Here is a 23,589-nt window from a genome sequence, read left to right as displayed (position 1 = left end):
ATGCTGGATGAATTGGCGTTCATTTAGCTGTGGCAACCCCAGTGAATAAAGGGACTAAGTGAAGGAAACTTAATGAATGTTTACTCAAATACACAAAAAAAACAGTTCGCTATTTATTTAACCCAATGGTTGTGTTAAAATATTGGGTGCTTTTTTGGGTTATTTTTAACCTTTATTAGTTTATTTATTGAATAGCATGAAAAGTTGGGTTAAATATTTGGTGCTGTTTTGGGTTATTTCAACCTTTATTGGGTTATTTATATAATAACTCAACCAGTTAAAAAGGTTTAGTTTCAACAGTCAACTGATTTAACTGACACAGAACAGCCGCATTAATATGTTGTTATATAATAATGTTGTTTTTGTATTGTAAAGTTTGTTTAAGCTCTAACGCAATAATGTTGTATATATAAATGGGTTTTATATATATATATATATATATATATATATATATATATATATATATATATATATATATATATATATATGTTTAATTTTTAATCAAATTACCTCTGTGTCGTTTTTTAAAAATCTATTTCACCAGCACGCTTAAATATTGATGATAAAAACGCACACTTTCATAGCCGATTAAACTGATAAAAATGCTTGTGTCTGCATAGATATATACACAAAATATCACATAGGGACCCTGAGCATGCGTCAATAGCGCCGCCATATTTGTACAGTGCTCGTGTCATTCAACAGCACTATTCAAGACAGCGTTCTACGTGAAGATGCTGGACTGTAGCGCTGTCTACGGGTGTAGTAACGAGCAAACAATGAAAACAAAGCACAAAGGCAGAACATTTAATAGGTAAGATTTAGTTTTTTACGTTTTTGTATGTTCTGAACTTTTGTGGTAAACAGGTAACGTTAATGATGATAATACTGTCACTTACTGCATTCATCATAAGGCAAAGCAGCACCAACTCACACTAAATATGTTAGCTTATGCTAGTTTTGTTGAATAAAATCAGCAAACAATGCAAAAGAAATATGACAACAAGATGCTGCGGTGCCAGAAACTTGTGTTATTGAACAAGTCACTCATAATGGAGATTCATTCACAAATGAATGATTGATTACTTATAGTGAATACTTATTCATCAATGTAGAAAAGTGATGTAAAATTATAATTTTCATAATAAAAAGAAAAGAAAATTGCATACTGACCTCCAGGAAAACTCCCGATCATATGTGTATATGTGTAATTCTCTGGCTCTGGATGGCCACAGTCCTCCACTGCAGCTTGGTCCTGCATTCATTTCATTTCATAGCAAAATTTCTCTGGCCCAGCTCTGGCCCACACAATCAGGTTTTGCTTGGCCCACATGCCGCAGTGAATTACGGTACATGACTGGACCAAATCTGGCTTCCAGACAAGGGCCAAACACAGACCATATCTGGGCCAAGTCTCAGCCAAGTTAATAACTCATAACTGGGCCTGAACTGGGCCAGATAGGTTGGTGTGTCACGATTACAATGAAATTGATAAACCCATGGAGTGATGCGCTTTAGGCACACTATGGGCACGCTTTTTCTCAAAGTGACCTGATTGGTAGAATTTTTTTTCTTTACTCAAAAATGATTTTAGTGTATTTTAAATGTGTGTCAAGACTGGCCAAACTCACATGGCCCACTTATCAAATGTTTAAATCTGGGCCAAATACTACGTTTTTCATCTGGCCCAAATCTTGTGTGCCGCCTTAAAAACGGTGCCACCTCTGCCAAACCCGGGCCATGTTTGGCCCACATGCTGTATGCCAGTGCCGGATGAATGCCTGCTGTGCCAGCTTTATGCCAAATCTGGGCCAGAATTCTTTGCTACTAGGGAAGGAGCGCTACCCTTTACTAAAATGGTGCCTCTATTGACGCATTCCTTCTAAAAGACAACAACAGGGTAGGCGACATCTAATGTATATATCTATGAAGTGTCTGGAGCTTAAAGTTTAATGGAATAAGCTTTTTGTTGTTTATTTACACAGCCATAATTATCAAATGTACAGTAGTACTAGTAACAGTCACAACATTGATTCAACATAATTTATTCAAACATTCAAACATTTATTCAATATAAATCAATGCATTGGGTTACATTTTACAACCTAATGCATAGTTGTGAAGGTGCTATAATAACCTATAGTTGGGTTACATGTAGGGGTATTTTTAACCCAAGTATTTTAACTGAATAAGTTCTTTCAACACACTTGCTTTTATGTTTTAGTTAAATACATGGGTTTGGAAAGGCATGATGGTGAATAATTTTTTGAAATTTAAAAAAAAGCATGTCATATAAAAGTGATTTTATATGACAATTATTGCAAAAGAGTTTGCAATGCACTGTAACAGAGGATGTAGTTCAACAGAACAGGTCAACGCATTGATCTCTGAAGATCCTCCATGTGCGTTATTGCAGTGTGTGTCAGTGTTGTGGTGCAGAACTGTGGGCAGTCTCTCCTTGACACACACTTGAACTCTGCGCCCGTGATCAGACCTGCGATTGGTGGGTTTATCTCCACCTCTGCATGAGCGCCAAAAGCTGCTCCGCGAGCTCTACGTGAGCTGTTTGTGCTGTGACCCGACGACACTCCAGTCCTGAACTTACACACAACTGCACAACTTTACAGCTCTCCTGCATGCTTCAGGCCTGCTGACACACCACATCGGTGGAGGCGGCGGCTTTGTTCCAAATCTAATCTCGCTGTCGCTTACTTCTAAGGCAGCATAATGAAAAGGAATTCCACAAAAATATAATTTAGTACACACTATATAGTACACTACACCTTTTTTATCTATAGGGGTCACCACAGCGGAATGAACAGCCAACTATTCCAACATATGTTTTGTGCAGCGGATGCCCTTCCAGACGCAACCCAGTACTGGGAAACACCCATACACTCTCACATGCACACACACTCAAACTACGACCAATTCAGGTAATTCAATTCACCTATAGGGCAACTCTTTGGACTGTGGGGGGAAAAAAAGCCACGCCAACACGGGAGAACATGCAAACTCCACACAGAAATGCCAACTGGTTCAGATGGGACTCGAAGCACGACCTAGTATGTATGTGGCTTAGCCAAGTACAAAAATTCTCCAGAAATGGTCTTTATATGCGCATTTAGGAATCACCCCTAGAATAAAAAGATTTGGAATGCTCATGAATATTTAAAGAGCCCATATTATGGGTTTTTGAAAATTGCCCTTCATGTAGTGTGTAACACAGCTCTAAGTGAAGTGAAGTATCCAGCTATGGCTTAAATCTGTTAGTGTACAATGTTTAAAACTGTTGATTCATCTATAAAAGAGTCGACTCATAGTGCTTCAAACGAGTCGCCTTGATACCGATTCATTAGGTGTTTCGCCATGACGTACGAACGAAACCAAGTTATTCACGTGCACGCGCAAACCCGGAGATTTCAAACCTGAGGCCCCGCCCTCTGACGCAGAAACCCAGACACACACACACACACCCACAAACATGCCGGTCGATTGAAGTCACACTGCAGATGGATATATTGAGTCTCTACCCAAACATGAAACCTCAGCATTATAGCCAAGCAGTTGGAAACTACTGGACACTTCTGGAAGCTACATGCTACAAAGAATACTTCATCAGCGTTTGTTAAAGGAAGGATCAGTAAAGAGTAACTTACTGATGGACGTCAGGATGGATTTTTCTTCCTCCATTTCTCAAGTGTAAGTACGTGCGATTAAAGTTGCCTCGTTGACTCTAGCTTGCAAATGTATTTAGTTGTGATTTGTTACTTGTAACCGCGTGTAAGTGCGTGTGTGTGTTTGTGCAATATGTGTGTGTGTGTCTGTGAAAAGAGCAGAGTGAGAAGCTAGGAGATCTCCTCAACTGTTTTTGGAGTTTTTGCTCAATAAAATAGTTAGTCGTCTGTATTTTCAAGTCCATAGTCTGTATTTACATTGACCCACTGGCAGCTAAAATCCACGCCTACACTATCGAGCGTGTATGAACTGTGATTACTTTTATATTGCTGATTAGCTGTTTGGCATTTCACTCTCTGACTGAAGGCAGTCGACCAATCGCAACAGACTGTCATTGGTCCAATCAGCGCAGATTAGCTTCACGCTAAGGAGGGGTTTGGGAACAAATGAATCACTGGACGATTCATGCAGGAGTCGCTGGGATAATTAGGTAAAAATAAATGCAGATTATAAGACCATCAAAGTGTTTTTTGACCTTCCATGCATATTAAACTGTTGTTGGAGACCCTTACAACCAAGAAATGACCCTATTTCATGTATAATATGGGCTCTTTAATGAGTTCTGCTTCTTGATCAAACTACTCATTGGTAATGAGCTCGAAAAATTCCTGAGATTTTTTTTATTCATTTAATTGTTTTATGTTCAATCCACTTAAATTTGTAAAAACAATAACATTTTAACTGAATCTATTTGGCTTGTGACAAGACGAAGGAATTTTGTGGAACCCAGCATTTTTTACAGTGCCTGAGCTCACACACACACATATGCATGCGCACAGTTTGCTCTAGGGATGTGTTTTAGATAAAATATAGGCTAAAATATCGCTGCTGTTCATAATGTATGCTTTGTTCTGTGTTTCTGAATAACTACATCGATTTAAATTAAGTCATGGTTAAAGAGTTTATCATTCCTTTTTGAGGAAAAGGGAATAGTAAGTCGCGCGACATACATTTTGCCCGTAGGTAACTTCAATGTTCAGAAACACTACAGTAGGTAAGTGGGTGAGCGCCGCATTTTGTATTTTTGCTTATTATTTCAGGGAGTATAGGTGTGGCGTCGCAAACGCTGAAGATTTCGGTTTCTTTTTCACATTTTGATTTTTATTAGTAAGTTTAGAGGGGGATCTTGTGTTCTAGTTTAGGTGGCTTTTGGTTTTGTTTAGTTCTTTGCTTTGGCACTACTCTAGTTCCTTTTTCCCCTACAACTTTTAATTTTATTTCTTTCTTCTTATTACTATTATATATACATTGTACAAAGCGCACACATGTAAGCCTCTCTTTTGTTGGCTTCATTTTTCTCCTCCTCGTAAGAGGAATAAACGAATTGAATGTAAATTTTGTGTCCTGGTGTATTTTCCATCCATCTACTCAGTAATAATTTAATATTATAAGTGTTACGTTTATTTTCCCTAGACAACTTAATTAAACCGTAACAGTTTAATCGACAAAATGTACATACAAAGAAGCTTTAACATGTATAAAACACAGGCAGGGAGTAATATCAACATATGCATAAACTGTATTTAGACGTTTATTGGCATTAAATGCTTAGAGATATGACATGATGCATAAATGTGGACGTAAAATACTTATACTCAGCAGTCTACATTTGTTTGTTGTCTCATTACAAACATACACAGTATATTTCACAATATAGATTAGATTAGATTCAACGTTATTGTCATTACACATGTACAAGTTACATGTATACATGTTAAACTAACAAAAGACATATTTAAACAGACTTCTTTGGGGTGGCACCGAATAAACTTATAATCTGTATATCCTGCATTTTGCTTTTGGGTACAATTTGCAATACTCTAGTAGGCACAAAATTGACTAAAGTAGTTACTACACTCCATGGAGAAGTTTTAACACCCATAGAAACGTTCCACTAAACAAAAAAAAGTTCTTTAAAGTGGAAAAAACATATTTAGATGACAAAAATCACACAAAAAAGTACATGGTTGGTAGAAAAAACTAATACTATAAGGTTCCTTAGGGAAGCAAAAACCCTTCTCGCTCCTAAAAACCACCTTTCAAAATGTTGACTGCATGAGTATGTGACATTCTGGGACTGGAAAAGACAGCCATGTTTTATAACAGCTTAACATGCTGTTTTTACATGTGCAAACATCAGTTTAACTTAGAGTTCAATGAAAGGTAATATGTGCGATCTGTATCTTTATACGGGAAACACACACACACACACACACACACACACACACGCATGCATTCCGACAGGGATTAACAAACAGAAGCAGGATTGCTATCTTCATCCGGATTACCGCTGAACGTCTGATAAACCGATACGAGATGCTCCTGAAACAAATAAAGCAATCGTTGCTGGTGTTGTTTTTTTTTTTTTGGATTGGATGTTTTCGATCCTGCATCAGACACAACAGATCGCGCAGACATCTCGACGTCTCATTGACAATGTCCAAATTCCTGCATTTACCTCGCCTGACATGAGGATTACTGGGGTTACTGAGGGGAAATGTCATGTTGCGAAAGATTTCTATTAAAATGGTGTCCTTTTGAACTTTGTCCATCACGGCTTCAACAAAAACACTGAGCCGTTTTCAACATTAGCTGGCTCTCCATCACCATGTGTTAATATGCAGTCTGAGGAATCGCATGAGAAAACTTCAAATAGAAGCTCTTCATTCAGCAAAAAAAAAAAAAAAGAAAGTGCACTCACTTGAGGTGGTTTTGGACTTGTGTGAAAGAGTTATTGCGGACAAAAAAATTGACGTAGCAAACATCAGCTGGTTGCTAGGTAACCAATACTACAGTGAGCCACTCTAAAAAAATTATGAAAATGCACATTCGGGATTTTATTTTATTTATTTACCTTTTTAAGAAATTTTAAAAGATTTAGAAAGGAAACTCAGGTATTGATAATAATGATAAATGTTTCTTACGCAGCAAATGAGCATTTTAGACTGATTTCTGAGGGATTGTGTGACACTGAAGGCTGGAGTAGAATAGCAAACTTCTTAATACGGCAAACAAGTTTTTAATTCGCTTGAGGTGGTTTTGGACTTGTGTGAAAGAGTTCATGCAAATAATGAGTAATGCAAAAGCATTTTTGACAAAGTAACCATTACACCCCCCATGTAGTATGAAGTATGGGGTCAGAGGCGCTCTGTTAAGAGCTCTCTCGTGCCAGTATGAACAGAGTAGGATTCTGATTCGCATTGCCGGCAATAAGTCAGACCTGTTTCCAGTGCATGCTGGACTCCGGCAGGGCTGCCCTTTGTCACTAATTCTGATAATAATTTTAATGGACAGAATTTTAAAGCGCAGCCCTGGGCTGAAGAGGGTCTGTTTTGGTGACCACAGGATCTCATTTCTGTTATTCGCAGGCGATGTTGTTCTGTTGACTTCATCTAACATGGACATTCAGCATCCATCCATCCATCTATCCATCCATCCATCCATCCATCCATCCATCCATCCATCCATCCATCCATCTATCTATCTATCTATCTGTTTCCAAACACAGAATAAAAATAGTTTTTTTTTTTTAAGTTTAAATTTCACAATTCAATCTTTTTTTTTCATCACATCCCTCAAATAAAGCATACATTTGCAATAATGAAATGCAAATTCAAAATTGTGACATAACTTGCAAAGTAGCAGCTACTGTACCTTTTTATGTTAACAGAAAGTATCGGGAAACATACATTTTCCAATCACTCAGAATGCCAAATATATTCTAAATAAAGTGTTGAATTTAACCTACATCAAACATTAAGTCAACACTAATACAAGTATAACTATAATACACAACCTGACAAAAGTCTTGTCGTCAATCTCAGTTGTAAGAGCAGCAAATAATAACTTCACTTCTAGTTGATCATTTGGAAAAGTGGCAGAAGGTTGGTTCTGATGAATCATCAGTTGAGCTGCAACCCAATCATCACAGATCCTGCAGAAGACCTATTGGAACCCGCATGGACCCAAAATTATCACAGATATCAGTCAAGTTTGGTGAAGGAAAAATCATGGTTTGGGGTTACATTCAGTATGGGGGCATGTGAGAGATCTGCAGAGTGGATGGCAGCATCAACAGTCAGAGGTATCAAGACATTTGTGCTGCCCATTACATTACAAACCACAGGAGAGGGCAAACTCTTCAGCAAAGAAGGTGCTCCAGGATTGGTCAGCCCAGTCACCAAACATGAACATTATTGAGCATGTCTGGGGTAAGATGAAGGAGAAAGCATTAAAGATGAACCCAAAGAATCGTTATGAACTCTGGGAGTCCAGCAAGAACTATTATTTGAGTCATTGCAGAGATGTATGGATGCAGTCCTCCAAGATCATGGTAGTCATACACAATATTAATTCTTTTTACACTGCAGCATGACTTTATATTCTATACTGCACATTATTTCTGTTGTCTAAGCAAAGTCAGACCTTACAGTCCTAATTAAATAATTAAAAATCAATGCATGATTATATTTTATTTTGATAGACTAAGCGTAATCTCAAGGTCTTTGCCTTTCATATAAGCCACATCTGATGCCAAAAGATCAACCAGAATTCAAATTATTATTTGTTCCCAAAACTTGGATAAGCGACAATACTTTTTGTCAAGTTGTGTATAAATAAAACATATATTAATTTAACTTTCAAGGTTGCAGTAACTCTATTGAAATAATTAAAAAGCTAATTAATTATAATAAAGAACGTTAACATAACCTACACCAAACGCTCTCTGTAATCTGACAGCATTAATAATAAAAAGTTTGTGGTCTGCTGTCATTTTCCTCAGTGCGCAGGCTTTATTTATCCGTCATCTCAGTGACGTCTGTCAAACTCTGACCTTCAACCGCAACATGAACTCTTCATCTCGTCACCTGCTCTCAGGTGCCAAAGACGCATTTCTTCACCACACACACATACATGTGCTGGCATGAATAGAGACACATGACAACACACACATGCACACACATACCGCGAGCTGTCATGTCTGCCATTGTTTTTAGAAGGAGACACTTGATCGGCCACTAGGATTTTTGGTGGTTTTGAACAGTGGCCGTGTGCTGGCGCCACTCTGTCCCTGTCCCGCTCTGAATGGCATCGGGTGCGGTTGTGCGCTCGTTCTCCTGCCCTCCTCATCAGCCCTTTCTTTATCTCCTTCATGTCTCCTTTCTTCTCCTTGGCTTCCCTCGGGGGCCTGAAGAAAGAGAGAGGCTGAAACTCGAGAACGGAAATTAGCGTGACGCAAATTGAGGTTGGATGTCTTTTTTTTTAGGTGTGCAAAAGGCATTGAAGTGATCAGCTAACTGGCTAATACAACACAGCCGAAGTTACAAAAGCCTCACCTTTTCAGAGCCAAGCCAGCGTTTTGGGGTCAGTGCCGGATAGAAGTAAAAAAAAAAAAAAAAAACCTAAAATGTTCTCTTTTTTGCATTGCATTGGATAAAATGCAATACACTGTAATAGAAACCGATATGAGTGCATGTTATATATTATACACTCACCGGCCACTTTATTAGGTACACCTGTCCAAGTGCACGTTCACACAAATTTCTATTCAGCCAATCACATGAATCACATTTAGGCATGTAGACATGGTCAAGACGATCTGCTGCAGTTCAAACCGAACATCAGAACGGAGAAGAAAGGGGATTTAAGTGACGTTGAACGTGGCATAGTTGTTGGTGCCAGACGGGCTGGTCTGAGTATTTCAGAAACTCCTGATCTACTGGGATTTTCATGCACAACCATCTCTAGGGTTTACAGAGAATGGTCAGAAAAAGAGAAAATGTATGGTCTGCACAAGAGCATCTTTGAACGCACAACACGTCAAACCTTGAGGCAGATGGGCTACAGCAGCAGAAGACCACACCGAGTGCCACTCCTGCCAGCTAAGAACAGGAAACTGAGGCTATAAATATAGCCAAAACTGCTGATATGGCATTACAACAAAAATAAATAATTAAATAAACGATAAAGTGTAAAAGTTTTTTTAACATGATAGTCCATCAATTTTCAGCTACCTTGACAGTTTTAAAAGCAACAAAACTGTCCTCATGACATAGAAACAAGGAAAAAGGAAATAAAAAGATAAAAAAACAAGGAAGAAATAAAAGGATAACACACTCAAAAAAGACGTTTGCTTTTTGTTCAGACTACTTATTTAAAATAAGCTGAAAAAAACACAAATCTTGAGTGTTTTTTAGGACAACTTCATGGTTTTATGTTTAATCCACTTTAATTTGTAAAAGCCACTTATTTAACTTATTCAAATCAATTGTGTGGAACCCAGCATCAACTTAATTTTTTCATGCCATTTTCTTTACAGTGTATGTGTATAGTGAATAAAAAAGGAGTGAGCTTGTTCATAACAATATTGTTAAAAAATAAAATGTTTTTGAAAGAACTCTTTTGGTCGCTAAAATAAAGTAAAAACAGAAATATTCAGAAAAAATATTACAATTTAAAATAACTGTGATATATAATAAATTGTAATTTATTTGTTTGATGCAAAGCCGAGTTATCAGCATTAATCCTTCAGTTTTTAGTGTCCTATTATACACTATTATAATAAATTCGAAACTTGCGACTTGTTTAAATAACTTTTTAATTATGAGATAAATCAACAACATTGAGGAATTTTTGGGACAACTAATTTTTTTAAGTTTGATCTACTTACATTTGTTAAGTTAACTTAAATAATTTGAAAATCCAAAACTGTTTTAAAAAGAGTCATGCTAACTCAAAACCCAGTAATATATATATATACATATATATATATATATATATATATATATATATATATATATATATACACATATACATATACATATATATATATATATATATATATATATATATATATATATATATATATATATATATAGCAAATACTTTTACATATTTTAATAGGCACAAGTCAAGCATATCGTTTCAATAAGTAAGTAAAATTCAATGTATCCAATAAACTACCATAATGTTTACATAAATATATCAGTTACACTCAATTATTTCACTCGATTTCATATTTTGCAATTTAAAAATAGGATGACAAAAGTTATTTGAAACATCATTAAATTTGCATATTTATATACATCAAATCACTTTTGTAAATTTTATTTGATGTAGCCACAATATGATTATATGATAAATACTGCACTGCAAAAGATGCTTTTCTTAATTAAGTGTTTTTGTCTTGTCTCTAGTACAAATATCTAAAAATTAGCAAACAAAGAGCAAAAATATAGTCTTGTTTTCATAAATAATGTCAAAATTAAGAGATCATTTCCTTAAAACAAGCAAAACAATCTGCTAACAGGGTACACAAAATAATATTATTTCAAAGTCAAAACAAATTTACTTATGCCATTGGCAGATTATTTTGCTTGTTTTAATAAAAAAAATAACCTAATTTTACCATATTATTTCTGAAAACAAGACATTATTCTTTACTAGTCTAAAAAAATGCTTCTAGATTTCAGAATTTTTTGATATTTTAACTAGAAACACGGCAAAAACTAAGTAAGAAAAGCTTTTATTTTTTATGCAGTGTGGCGCATCCTTAAACCAAAAGATCAAGAAAAAAACATTGAATTCTTGGTCACACTTTACAATAAGGTTTCATTAGTTAATGTATTTACCAACATGAGTATTTGTAAAGCATTTATTAATCATAGTTCAACATTTACTAATGCATTATTAAAATCCAAATCCATGCTTGTTAACACTAGTTTAAGCACTGTGAACAACTGTTTAAAGTGTTTTCATAAAAAATAACATGATCAAATGCTGTAATAAATGTATTTGTCATGTTAGTAATTGCGTTAACTGATATTAACTAATACAACCTTATTGTAAAGTGTTACCGAATATTTATACAATATTCTCAGTGACTTATTATTTTTCTCCTCAGACCAAACACGCGGGAAAACATCAGGACAGATATAATCAGACGCCATTAATCAAACGGTGAGATTTACACCATCAAATCTCTCATTGTTGCCGTCTCCTCGCTGTGAATGAGATTAAAGCATATCCAACAATACAAGACTCATGAGGGCCGTAATCCAGATTATACTGCTAAAGCTGGAGATTCTTGTGTAACGCCGTTGTCTGTGCACTCATCAAGCCGGATCGATCGCATTTTAAAGCACATTAATCCCCCTGATGCTGGTTTCTTTAGCTGCTATTGTGGTCTTTCTAATGGGCAGATAGAATGATAGAGGAGTAATCTATACTATAGTGCGGTTTGGATCAGGAGAAGGAGAGCGATAAGACTTACACCAGCGTCGTAGGCTTTGTTTTTTGGCTTGAATCCCTTAAAAAGGCTTTGATTCTTGACCAATAAAAATGAACCCCTGCTGAGGAACGAGTGCTTGAATAATCATCATGTCACAATGCTGTTTTCTTAATGTAATTTGCACTTGTGTTATATTTTAGCAAGTGAAATGTGTTTGCGAGTCTGTTCCTGAATATGAGATTAAAAAAAATATAAGGTAATAGTGACTTTTGCAGTTAAGTTTTTAATATTATCTTGACTCTTTTTTGTTATTAAAAAAATTTCAGAAAATAAACTAAGAATTCTCATTATACACTCACAGGCCACTTTATTAGGTACACCTGACCAACTGCTTGTTAACGCAAATTTCTAATCAGCCAATCACATGGCAGCAACTCAATGAATTTAGGTATGAAGACATGATCAAAACGATCTGCTGCAGTTAAAACAGAGTATCAGAATGGGGAAGAAAGGGGATTTAAGTGACTTTAAAAGTGGCATGGTTGTTTGGGCTGGTCTGAGTATTTCAGAAACTGCTGATCTACTGGGATTTTCACACACAACCATCTCTAGGGTTTATAGAGAATGGCTTTAAAAAGAGAAATTATCCAGTGAGCGGCAGTTCTGTGGACGCAAATGCCTTGTTGATGTCAAAGAATAACGGCCAGACTGGTTGGGGCTCATAGAAATGCAACAGTAACTTAAAGAAGCACTCGTTACAACCGAGGTCTGCAAAAGCATCTCTGAAATCACAACACGTCCAACCTTGAGGCAGATGGGCTACAGCAGCAGAAGACCACACCAGGTATCACTCCTGTTAGCCAAGAACAGGAAACTGAGGCTACAATTCACACAGGTTCACCAAACTTGGACAATAGAAGATTGGAAAAACGTTGCCTGGTCTGATGAGTCTCGATTTCTGCTGCGACATTCGGATGGTAGGGTCAGAATTTCGCATCAAAAACATGAAACATGGATCCATCCTGCCTTTTATCAACAGTTCAGACTAGTGGTGGTGTATTGGTGTGGAGGATATTTTCTTGGCCCACTTTGGGCCCATGAGTACCAATTGAGCATCGTGTCAATGCCCCAGCCTACCTGAGTATTGTTGATGACCATGTCCAACCCTTTATGACCACAGTGTACTCATCTTCTGACAGCTACTTCCAGCAGGATAACACCTCATGTCATAAATCATGAATCATCTCAGTCTGGTTTCTTGAACATGACAATGAGTTCACTGTACTCAAATGGCCTCCACAGTCCCCAGATCTCAATCCAATAGAGCCCCTTTGGGATGTGGTGGAACGGGAGATTTGCATTATGGATGTGCAGCCGACAAATCTGCAGCAACTGGGTGATGCTTTCATGTCAATATGGAGCAAAATCTGTGAGGAATATTTAAAGTGCCTTGTTGAATCTATGCCACGAAAGATTAAAGCACAGTCATGAAGACTAATGGGTGTCCAACCCGGTACTAGTGAGGTGTACCTAATAAAGTGGCCAGTAAGGGAAACTTGTATTTAAATTTAGGTCGTTTAAAATGATAAAAAAAAAGTAAGTTTTTTGTGAGATTAGTTTTATATTCTGTAGTGGAAACTAACATCCATAAGGGAAAAAAAACACTATCCGGATTTGTCCTTGATAGGCATAAAAATCGCATTGTGCACAAAGCAAGCTTTGAACTTTTCTGAACAGTTTTGGTTTTGACACACACCAGCAGGAGCTAAAGAGCATAAAACCATGCTAAAATCCTAAATAAACTTCAGTTTTACAAATATAAATTCTGCTGATGTTCGAGAATAGCTCTTTAATCAGGTGAATTGAGCAGACAACAACAACAAAAACAAACAAACAAAAAAACCCTGAGCCTGAACTCCCTATCTGAGCTCGCTTTCCTCTTATACACACATATCTAATTAAAGTGTGTGTTGTCAAACGGCTGATCTTCGGCGTGAAATCATCTTAGCAGATCGAAGGCCTGGGAGAAAGACCGAGCGGCAGAAAGAAAAGAGACAGGGACTTCAATCAGCTCCAGCTGGGACGGTTGTTTCTATTGTGGCCTGCAGTTTAAGCCTGTTTTCTGCTTCTGCACAGACGTCACTGCCAGCGCTCCTCACCTGCTCTCATTACGACACACTAACATACGCTCACTGAAACTCAGACATTATCAAACACAACTGCACTGAAAAAAATTATTCAGTAGATTTACAATTTCTTTAAAGGAGACAATTAATAAGGGCTGAATTTAAACTAACAAATTAAGTTGAACATTAATAAATTTAATTTGTTTCAATTCAGCCCATATAAATAGTTTGCAACCACAAATATGTGATGTAACGGTTTACACCAAACTCCTTTTCCGACTTCGAAACAAACAACGGCCCATTTCAGTGCTGACACCTAGTGGCCAAACTAGGAAGTGCAAAAATCATTTAAAGCACACACGCGAGCTGCTCATACATCGAAAGAATTACACACCGAAAGCAGTAAGAGCGTCCAAGGTCGCGTCAAATTTGGCTACATTGATCTCGTATTTAAAGGGGCCATTGCAGCATATCGGTTACATTCCTGCATAAAACATGCTCTCTAGCGTAAAAATGTAGCGCACTTCTTATCAGATTCATTTAACAATGGTGGATCAAGTTGCATGTGATGTGGCTTAGCTCCACTTAATTATCCAATATGTGTCTGAAATGTCCTGAAGCTGCAATACTGTTTTGTACTGTCGCATGAGATTCCTGCTTTTTTAAAGATAAATATATGTAACATTAATGCACATCAGTAACTCGCCAGTAACTTACTTAATGCATGTTCCTGTAAGAAAACATAGTAAATATTGGAAATCCAGCGACCAATAATCAAACCTCTGGGAACAACCTTGGTCGGAAGCAAAGTTCACAGGTCTGTGTCCTCTGAACTCTTCTCAAGCGGTGGACTTCTACATTCTGATTGCTTGCCGCTAAACCGCGTCATTACCATAAAGTTGACTTGATTTCAACTCTCCTCGACGCCCACACCGGCGAAGATGCACCTCGCCGCCGGTTCTCATTGAAAATGAATGACTTACGGTTACTTTGACGCTCTCGCCGCTTTCGGTGTGAACGTACGGTAAAGCTGCACATGTACAGTGGGTAGATTTGACAAAAGTTACAACTTACTGTTATATTATTTACAAGTTACCGATTTTAAACGTAGCCTACTGATCATTTAAATACGCATGTTTCCAATGCTCCGTGTCCTGCATCTCTGATTTCAGGGATTTGGGTGCACTGAAATGAGATACCGAAATCTGCATTCTGATTCGGTCCAAGTGCATAATGGTTATATAGGATGGCACTGGGTTTCGGTGACCAACCCTTATTGGTGGAAGTGAAAGACTGCAAGTTACGAATGCTCAGATCTTCTAAATGTAACCTCACTGTTATGGAGCGTGCTAGCTTATCTAAACAACCTAAGAGCATTGTATTCATAATAAAAGCCAGAAACTTTCATTTTGATTTCATAGTGGAATTTTACAATACTTTAAAAAAAAAAATGTGAGTTTCTGTCTCCTGATGAACACACAATACTGTATTTTGACAAATGCTAGAAATAGGTTGCCATTACCATCAATAGAAGGAAAAAAAATTGCTGCCAGTTTCAAATATATTCTTCAAAGGCTGCATTTACACTGCGCTGTTCAAGTGACTTAATTCCGATTTGTTTCTCTCATGTGGCACAGATCGGATATGGCCCAGGTACGTTTAAGCAGGAAAAAATCACATGGATTCCGGATTACTCAAATCAGATTCAGGCCTTGTTCATATGTGGAAACTTATCCAATATGAATCGGATCCGTGAAAAATGTTGAAAACGTGTAACCATTGACATCCACAGTAGAAAAAAAAAGTATGGAAGTCAATGGATACCGGTTTTCAACATTCTTCAAAATATCTTCTTTTGTGTTCAACAGAATCTTATAAAAGTTTAAAGCAAGTAAAAGGTGAGTCAACCAAGATATTTTAAAGAATGTTGAAAACCTTTAACCATTGACATTCACAGTAGGAAAACAAATACCATAGATGTCAATGGTTGCAGGTTTTGAACATTCTTCAAAATATCTTCTTTTTCTGTTTAACCAAAACTCAATTCAAGGTTTTAAACAAGTAAAATGTAAGTAAATCAAGGCATTTTGAAGAATGTTGAAAACCTGTAATAATTGACATCCATAGTAGGAAAAACAAACACCATGGAAGTCAATGGTTACCGGTTTTCGACATTCTACAAAATATCTTCCTTTGTGTTCAACAGAAACACATAAAAGTCTGAAACCATTAAAGGGTGAAAGAATTAAACATTTTAGGTGAACTATCCCTTTAATTAATGAACTGCACCAAAAATGAACCTAGCTCCAGTTTAAAAGCAACATAAATGATAGCAGTGATAGCAACTCAAACTCTTCATTCCATCTCAGTCTATATGATCTACTGTATAGAGGAGCTTTCACTGTAATCTCTCTCTCACGCACACACACAGCAAAGTCTCTAAAGATAGCAACAGTTCCAGTCGAGTCGCCGCCGCGCGCTCAAATTGAAAGGGTGGGACCAGAGCTACAGAGCATGAAAAAGGATAGAAACAAGGTGGAGAGAGAAAGAAAGCATGAAAGAGGGAGAGGAACAGGGAGGGCGGCACCCTTAAAGGACCCCATCCCGCTCTCTTAAGGAAGATGAGAGAGAGCGAGTGATGGAGGAGGAAGAAAGAAAGGAGAGAAACAAATTATTAACACCCCACCGGCCACTTTAAAGAGGACAAAAGCGGGGAATGAGAGAGCAGCGGACACGGCGAGAGGTGAAGAAACACAGAGGAGGAGGAGGCCTTTTAGAGCTTCACACACTGGGGTTTCCATCCGTTTCATTTAGAGAAGAAGAAACTGAGTAGATCAGGGTGTGTATGTGTGTGTGTGTGTGTGTGTTCAAGCCACTAAAATACTTTTAGTAAATGCATACTTTTAGAACACTTCCAAAATATTAATTCATTAATTTTCCTCTGGCTTAGTCCCTTATTTTTTTTTAAGGGTCACCACAGAGGAATGAACCACCAACTATTCCAGCATATGTTTAACAAAGCGGATGTGCTTCCAGCCGCAACACAGTACTGGAAAACACCCATACACATTCACTACAACACTACAATTTAGTGCTCTAACACTGGGAGAACATGCAAACTTCACACAGAAATGCCAACTGGCCCAGTCGGGACTCAAACTAGTGACTTTTTTGCTGTTAGGCAACAGTGCTAACCACTGAGCCACCGTGCCACCTAAAAATTAATTATATTAATGCTTAATATTATAAATTGATAAAACATTAATATGAAAATAATGCAATTAGTATTTTATAGAAATTAAAATAGTATACAATTCTGTATAAAATGCGAGACTCGTGAATAGGCAGAGTGTTCTGTGTCATTATAATGGCGTCGACAAACTTGGTAAATAAAAAAGGTGCAAAACCAACAGGAAACAATCAACAGTATCTGAGGTTTAGCAAAAATGACTAAGTACAAGCGTGAAAGCGAAAGATTGAACCAGTCTACTGACCCGCTGACTGCCTGGACCCACTGTCTCGAGCACATGTACGTGTGGTCACGTGGTGTGCATTTTCAGTGGTAGTGAGGAAGGAGGGCTGCCCAGAAATGCTAGGTGAAACGCCAGAGTGGATGTGGATCGTTTTCGTTCTAAATGGCATTTAAAAACTAAGACCTTTTAGTATAACCAGGGCCTGAGTGTGTATTTTTGTGAGTGGATTTGCCCCGGGGTTGGGGCGGAGGATCGCGATTCTGGCTCAGCATTGTGGTGTCTGTCGGCCATCGGCGATGGACGATGGCATCGTCTATCGGCCCAACCCTACCCACCATTGTCGATATACAGCCTTATCACACTGCTACTCCAGTGATATTGCTCATACAGGGGTGGCCAACCCTGTTCCCGGAGAGCCACTTTTCCTGCAGATTTCAGTTGCTACCCATATCAAACACACCTGCCTGTAATTATCACGTGGTGTTCAGGTCCTAATTAATTGGTTCAGGTGTGTTTGATATGGGTAGCAACTGAAATCTGCAGGAGGGTGGCTCTCCAGGAACAGGGTTGGCCACCCCGGTGCTAATATATAGTGAGAAGAGTGTTTCTACAGGAGGTTTGTCAAGCCCACTCACCTGTGTGAAGCACACTTTTTGTTTTTTTTCATAAAAAACTTCCTGTTTTGGACTAAAAAATATAGTTGCCTCTTAATTTATCCACCAAAAACAGTCAAAAAGAAAAGAAAAAAAGCATAATTCAGAAAAAAGATCCACAGATTTTGAGGAAAATTAAACAGAATCATTGACCTAATTCAGCAGAAGAAACTCAACAAGTGGAGCACGAGTGAATGAATTTTGAATGAACTATCATTTTAAAACAAGATAATGTGCATGCTTGTGCAAAAGGAAAAATAACGAATACTCACTATTTAGTCACCCTCAAGTGATTCCGACTCGCCGCATCAGAATTCCTCTTGATTCCTGAACCATCAGAGCTTCAGAAGTTCAAAGGTTTCTCCTAAAATATTGTCCCGAGTCTCATTCAGGACCATAAATAGTCCCAGAAGGAGAGCGAGTGGCCCTGCGGACCCGCGGCAGATGAAACCCTGGGGTTTGTTTGTGCTCGGCCGGCCCTAATCCTGCAGCTCTCGGCTATCACTCAAACACTGACAGCACCCAAGGGCTGCTGGGAGATCCGTTTACGCGCCTGCTCAGACACGAAACACAAAGCAAACACACAACAAGCTCAGCTGTAAACACACTTTGGGCAGGGTTTTGGTGCGCTGGATATAGTTTCAAAGTCAGAACATGGAAGCGTGTGTGTTCAGAAAACACACAAACAGATTGGAGAGGTCGAAGGAGTTGTCGTTAGCATGTTTGCGCAAGGTGCGACTCTGTCATCGTTTATCGTCTCTTCTACTGACTGAAATCTGGGGATCTGTTACCGGAAGCCAATTGTTAAGTTTATTCATTCATTTATTTTCTTCTATTAATCAGGGGTCGCCAAAGTGGAATGAACAGCCAACTTATCTAGCATATGTTTCATGCAGCGGATGCCCTTCAAGCTGCAACCCAGCACTGGAAAACATCCATACACTCTCATTCACACACATACACTACAGACAATTTAGCTTATTCAATACACCTATATCACGTTTTTTGAACTGTGGGGTAAACCGGTGCACCCAGAGGAAACCCATGCAAACACTGGGAGAACATGCAAACTCTACAGAAATGCCAACTGACCCCGTTGGGGCTTAAACCAGCAACCTTCTTGCTGTGAGGCGATTGTGCTACATATTTTATATTTTTTTCATATGTTAAATTTAATGTAGACAGGTAAAACTTCATGTCTTTACACAAACATCGAAACATGACTTTGTTCTCTGGGCTTACTGAAACAGGCAGTTGCATTTAGAAATAATACAAATAAATAAAAATAAAGACCACATAACCTTACTCTCTACTGACAACTTTAAATGTTGTCCGAACTTCGGAGAACATGATCTCTTGTGGCTAACGTATAGAGCTAAAATAAATGTATAGTATTTTATTTGTAAACTTCTGAATCATCTCTGGACTTGCTGAAACAGGTTCTTTCCTTTAGAAAAGTTTGTGAAAAAACATAACCCTATCTAAAGTTTTAATGTTTTAACGTCCAAAATTCCAATAACCTCTGGTGTTGGCTAGAACTAATTATTATAAGCTAGAGTTAAAAGTTAGCTAGAGTTTTTATTTCCGTTAATCTAATACACACACAGTCATCCACACATATCGCAGTCATTAACCCGTATGTTGGAAGTGTGCACTGGAGGATAATTTACTAATTGTTTAATTGTTTATTTTCTTTAACCAGATTTTTATTTTATTTTATTAAAGTAATAAGGTAGATCAAATACAATTACATACATAGAGACAAATAATACAAGTAAAAAAGTGCACAGAAATATACACAGAGCCCGCTCCTACATATATACAGCTTATGAGGGATGTAATAATGAAACATGGAGACACTGGAGAAAATCAAATTCTCCCTAAAAAAAAAGAAAGAAGACAAATTAAAAAAAAATCTGGCAACCTTTCATGGATTACTTTAAAAACATACATTCGACAGGAAATAGTCAAATTGAAGAGGATCAGACAAATTTAGTTTAAAGATTATTATTATTATATTTAAACTTTTTATATTGTTTATTATTGTATTTATTATTTGTTTCCTTTTTGTAATTTTAATTTTAATATAATTATGACTTTTTTTTATTGAATTAATCTAGTGTCACTATATTTATATATGAATTGTTTGTATATGGCATTCTTTATTGTCAATTGTGATGTGAATGTTTGTTAGACCAACGTTGTAAGTTGTTGTGCTTTAAGGTAAAAAAAATTATAAGTTATAATATATATATATATATATATATATATATATATATATATATATATACACATACACACACACACACACACACACAGACACACACAGACACACACAGACAGACAAACAAACACCAGGGTCAAAAAAAAAAACTAATGAAATAAAGTTATACCTTAAAGAGACACAAAGGAAGAATCTAAAGATACAGTTTTTGTTGCTTTTGGATTAAAAGAGTGCTGGATAGTTTCCAAATATTGGTCTAGGTCGATTTTGAACAGATCAAAAAATGATTTAAGCCACTAAACTTCTGTTTGCGAATATGAAACCTGGCTAATAGAATACACAAATTAATTATATACACTTTTTCCAAGTTTTCTTTAGAATTGTCAATTAATACAAAGAATATAACTTTAAAAGAAAAGAAAAGTCACTCATAATATAAGACTGAATAAAAATCATCAGATCTGACCAGAATCTCTCTGTGTAGGAGCACTGCCAGAACAAATGAATAGAGAGTCCTCTGAAGAGCGACAGAATGAGCAGTTCAAAAATCACATGACTTATATTTCTGAAGACAGGCCTTATTAGGATAACATTTGTGAATTAATTTAAATGTTACTTTTACTTTATTAACAATCAGATAATTGTGAGGCAAAGTCCTTACTTTCTCCCATAGATGATTATCAATAGTGTTGTTCCAATAAGGTATTACATAAGGGATTGTTACTATCTCTCTCTGAAAGAAGCCTCTAATTCTTTAATCTGAATTAATCAAGCAGAGAATTTGAGTCGACGCCATGACGCTCACACATAAACAACAGTGAAAACGCACATACGGAACTTAATTGAAAGACCTGAAGGAGACTTGGCGTGGAAAGCAGCGAAGCTAAATGCAATTACATTCAGCTAACCTCATAATAGTGAATACTGAATAAGTTGACAAAGATTTGCAGATACTGTACCGTCGCGGTTCTCCGTCAGATTGCGCCAGCAGATCTCATTTAATATTCAAATTAGGCTGAAGAAGCGGAAGCGACTGAGTTTACCTCAGGTTTTCGCGCGTCTCGTTAGCATAGAAAATAAACGCAGTCCTTAATTTATTCATCTTCAGGCCAGCGTTTTCATAATAAACAATATTTAAGTAGATTTTTTTATCTGAAACTGCTCAAAATTTAATTGATTGGTTACCAATACGAAAAACTACATATTTTGGCAACAATCTTCTGAAGATTGGTCAGCTGCACATTCATAATGTGAATCTCCTATCCTATTCCTAATTTTGTTGAGTGACATGTCACCAAATAAAACACACATATATTATTGCGACATAGTTGTAATTTTAAAAGGCCAGTTCACCCAAAAACAAAAATTCTGCCATCCTCATCCTCCATTTAGCCTACAAACCTGCACTGACAAAAATTGACAAAACGTCATAACAACAATGTTTTTAAATACTATTTTAACTTACTTTAATATGTTCATCAGGTTTCAACTACTTATTTTCTATGCAAAATACATAACCTAGCACAGAAACATACATCATGTGCAAGATACATGATCTAATGCACTGGGGTGCATCATCAGTGATGTATCCCGGTGTCATTGGGTGTTTACGGTCTTTTAACATTAGACGCCCTCACCCAGGTGACCCAGCTGAGGTTGAGCCATCACCCACGGACAGCCAACCGCGGTAAAGTTAGTTTGACATTTGACATTCATTAAACATTCGATTTCAAACCAATTAAACTCTTTGTTCCTGTTATACTTTGGGCCAAAATAGGTCTTTGTCCATAGCCATCTTGTGCCTTTCTCTGCAGCTTCACAAACGGTTCGCGGTCAACTCCAATCCACATCAAAAGTCCACCTACATACGCTGCAACCGCTGGACAAACTGGTAACACAAGGAAAGCCGTCCATACGGAGGTTAGCGATCAGCTGGTAGCTCGTAAAGGAACGGCGTCATACCGTATGGAACAAAATCAATGCCTAAAGTCTTGAATTAAAAAGCTTGTTGAATATCACAAACTGAAAAAAATAATACACCGTATTAACAAGTTCTTGCATTTTAATGACTTGAATTCCAGGGTTTGTATTTTTAGGTCCTGAAATTTAACATATTTGTATATTTAAGCTTTGAATATTTCAACGAAAAATATTTCAAACACGTTTTCATACTTAAAAATTCAATAATTCGTATTCAATTTTCAGATTTCACTTACAAAATATTCAATACCCTTTAAAAATACGATGTATAATATTCAAAAGGTAATTTTCAGTTCATTTTATTTCAGTTCAAATATTCGCTTCCATAAATTCAGTGGATCAAATTCGACTGTTAAAATTCAACATTACATCCGGGAACTGCAGGAAAAGCAATAGATTGCAGATTGAAGATCGACAGCTGCTCTAGCTTTCACCAGCAGGTGGAGATGGAATAATGTAAGATTTTTAACCCAATAAACAGGCGAGAAAAAGGCTATTAAAGGCACAAAAGTAGCATTTAATATTAATATCAATGCTTTGGACATTATAAATGATAAAAAGTATGAGTAAAATGAGTAAATGAGGTTTTAGTCATCTATATTTGCCCTTATGTAACGGAAGCCAGCTGGTGATCGCGTAAATCTCAGTTCTCGGATCCAGTGACAGACGTTGTTCTGCAATCTTATCGGAGCTTGTCTCCCATGCCGGCTCGCTCCCTGCTTGGACCGGTGCAGTTGCTTATTGCACATAAACCGTCTTTTGATGAATATGATGTTACACATTGTCTATCTTTATTGACTCTTTCTTCCATAGACGCGAAGTATTATATTGACAGCTAAAGAATATAAACGTAAGAGAAACAGGAGAGGAAATATTATAATAATACAAAATAGATAAATATTGACAGGGCTAAGAACAATTACAAACAAAGATATTTAAAAGCAGAGAGATTTTATGAGAATGTCACACAAAACAGTTTACTTGGAAATGTTAAACAGAGAGTTCAGGTATGATTTAAGGTTGGTTATGGATGGGGCGTGTAATTTAAAATAATTTAACATAACGTGCGAATGCATTAAAGGAGCGTCTTCAGTTATTTAAACGCAGATGTCAGGATTGGGATAGGTTATATAATTTCATTGTTTAAATTATGATTGTTAATATT

The 23,589-nt window shown here is 37.0% G+C and overlaps 1 long non-coding RNA gene across 1 annotated transcript; it reads right to left on the bottom strand.

Annotated features, from left to right (window-relative positions):
* Positions 1-6,106: 6,106 nt before the first annotated feature.
* LOC141375085 (uncharacterized) lies at positions 6,107-21,458 on the bottom strand. Its single transcript, XR_015477012.1, has 3 exons — positions 21,404-21,458; positions 18,493-18,773; positions 6,107-8,926 (listed from the first exon to the last, which is right to left on the bottom strand). It is a non-coding gene; the product is annotated as an uncharacterized LOC141375085 (long non-coding RNA).
* Between the last annotated feature and the right edge of the window lie 2,131 nt (positions 21,459-23,589).

This window comes from Danio rerio, chromosome 1 (assembly GCF_052040795.2).
Source record: "Danio rerio strain M-AB ecotype USA chromosome 1, GRCz13ab, whole genome shotgun sequence".
NCBI lineage: Eukaryota > Metazoa > Chordata > Actinopteri > Cypriniformes > Danionidae > Danio > Danio rerio.
This window is presented reverse-complemented; position numbering and strand designations above follow the sequence as displayed.